We start from the raw sequence: 3,054 nt of genomic DNA on the forward strand, positions 1-3,054 counted from the left end.
TGGTCCCTTTCCTTTTCATGTGCAGCCGGTCCACTTTGTACAGGTCAGACCTTTCCCAGAAGAGATCCCAATGTTCCAGAAGTCTGAACCCTTGTCCCCTGTACCAACTCTTCAGCCACCCATTCAATTGCCATGACTTCCAGTTCCTACTCTCTCTGCCTGAGATTACCCCCCTTGCTTTTTACCTTTTATACTAACTCTCTATATTCCTTCTTCAGGACCTCATCCTTACTCCTATCTATGACATTGGTCCCCACTCGGACCACAGCTGACTGCTCACCCTCTTTCCTGAGAATACCGAGAACTCGATCCAAGATATCACGGACCCTGGCACCAGGGAGGCAACACACCATCCAGGATTCTCGATCTTTCCCACAGAACCTTCTATCAGTCCCCCTAACTATCGAATCCCCAATCACTACTGCTCTCCTCTTTTCCCTCCTTCCTTTCTCAGCAAAGGGGCCAGTCACTGTGCCGGAGACACGACCACTACAACTTGTCCCTGGTAGGTCATCCCCACCAACAATCTCCAAAACATAAAACTTAATGTTGATGGGAACGGCCACAGGGGTGCTCTGCTCTCTCTGTCTATTCCCCCTCCCTCTCTGGATAGTCACCCAGTTAGTTACCTGTCTCCTGACTTTTAGGGGAGACTGTCTCCCCGAAACTTCGATCTATTACTGCCTCTGCCTCCCGAATGATCCGAAGTTCATCCAGCTCCAGTTCCCTAACTCAGTTTGACAAGAGCTGAAGCTGGATGCTTCTGTTGCTGGTGTAGTCATCAGAGACAATTGTGCTGTCCCTGACTCCTGCATCCTACAATCGGAGCACTGGACTACCCTATCTTCTGCCTCCATCACCAACTCCTAAGTTAATTAAATTAACTTAATTAAATTAAATTAATAAAAACCCACTGGGAGCAAGTTCGTCCTCCGCCTCTGCTCGCCAAAACCTCTCGAGTCAAAGCCTCAAAGCTCCACTGCTGCTCAGGCCCCACTCATTCACTGGCCGCTCCAGTTGATCTACCCCGCTTTTTATTTGTTTGTTGAGCTATTCAATTTATGATTACCCAATCAGACTGCTTGGTCACATGACCTCGATTGCCCAATCAGCTGCTTTCTGCTGAGTCTGAACTACTCAAATCTTTTCATTATTATTGTCCAAAATAACAAGAGTACATCAAAGTAAATAACACTTACAATGCGTCAAGGAAAAAAAAAACATTGTTTTAAAGATTGAAAAATATGGTGACACAAAAAAAGGAAAGAAAAAAAAAACACTAAAGCAAAGAAAAGTGAGGAAAAAAATACTAAGAACTCAACCCCGGAGCCATGCGTTATAAAAAAATGCTTCTAAAGATAACCAGCAAACAGCCAGCAAGAAAAAAAACATACAATTAGATCATGGAGAAAATTATCAATTAACTCAAATGGTAATAACGAGAAAATGAACACCTCCTTTTCTCAAATTCAAACACAGGTTCAAAGGTTCAACTTCTAATTTTCTCCAAACTAAGATATAGCATCACTTGGAAGAACCATTGTAACAGAGTGGGAGCCGACATATCTTTCCTCTTCAACAGAATGGCCCTCCTATCTATCAGTGTAACAAGCACAATAACATGTTGGTCAGACAAAAAAAATAGCTTGGATATTTTGAGGAATTATTCCAAAAAGTACAATTAATTTGCTAGGTTGTAAACTAATTTCAAGTGCTTTAGAAATTGTAGAAAAAAACTGACTTCCAGAACTGTTCCAGTGTAGAACAAGACCAAAACATGTGTGTCAGTGTAGCTGTCTCAGTTTTACATCTATCACAATAACTATCAACATCAGGAAACATTTCAGACAATCTCTCCTTCGTCAAATAGTAATGATGTACAACTTTAAATTGAATCAGTGCATTACTAGCACAAATTGAAAAAGAGTTAACCAACTTCAGAATCCGTGTCCAGTCCTCCGTCATAAAAGTCAAATTAAGTTCCAGTTTTGTTTAATCTTAAATAAAGGACACTTATCCCATTGTGATAGTAATTTATAAATTCTTCCAATGGAAACCTTCATCAAAGGGTTCATACTCGTAATAGTACCTAACAAGCCGGCATTCAATATGTAAGGAAAATTAGTTAAATGTTTTTGTAAGAAATGTCTAACTTGAAGTTATTGTAAAAAGTGTGAGTACGAAACAGAACAGTTATCAACTAATTGTTCAAAAGGCATCAGTCTATCTTCTTTAAATAGATCCAAAAAAGAATTAATACCTTTATTTTCCAAAGTAAAAAAATTGGATCACTCAAAGAATGCTTTAAAAAATTATAATAAATTAAACTATAAAGTATAATTTTTTTTAGATTAAAAAATTACAGAACTGGAGACAAATTTGTAAAGAATACTTAATCAAAGGGTCTAAATTTAAATTAGCTACTTTAGCCAATTGTAAAGCAGCTCCCAATACCGAGGTTAAATAAAACAGTTTCACAGCTTTCAATTCCAGATCAACCCAAATTGGCCGTTCATTCTTATCAACCCAGTGTGACCAAAAGGACATACAATGCACATTAACAGCCCAGTAATACATTCTTAAATTAGGCCAAGTAAGACCTCCATCCTTTTTCAATTTTTGTAAGTAACATTTACTAATTCTTGTTCTGTTATCATTTCATATAAAAGATGAGATAATAGAATCAATCCGATCAAAAACACATCATCAAAAAAACAGGGATATTCAGAAAATATAAAAATTTTGGTAAAATCAGCATTTTGACTATAAGGATGTGACCAACAAGTGGAAATGTAAGTGGGTTCCATCCACTAAATAAATACTTCATAGAATCTACTCAGGGAACAAAATTAGCTTTTAAAGATCCTTATTTTTTTTTTGAGATTATAACACATAAATATCTAAAAAAATCCATAATGTTGAAAGGAGTATTATCATATTCAGAAACAGATTCATTAAGGAAATAGTTCATTTTTATTAAAATTTATTTTATATCCTGAAAAATCTCCAAATTCATGAAATAAATTTAGCAAGGCAGGGAGATTCCTCTGGATT

Source organism: Hypanus sabinus, unplaced genomic scaffold (genome assembly GCF_030144855.1).
Source record: "Hypanus sabinus isolate sHypSab1 unplaced genomic scaffold, sHypSab1.hap1 scaffold_747, whole genome shotgun sequence".
Lineage (NCBI taxonomy): Eukaryota > Metazoa > Chordata > Chondrichthyes > Myliobatiformes > Dasyatidae > Hypanus > Hypanus sabinus.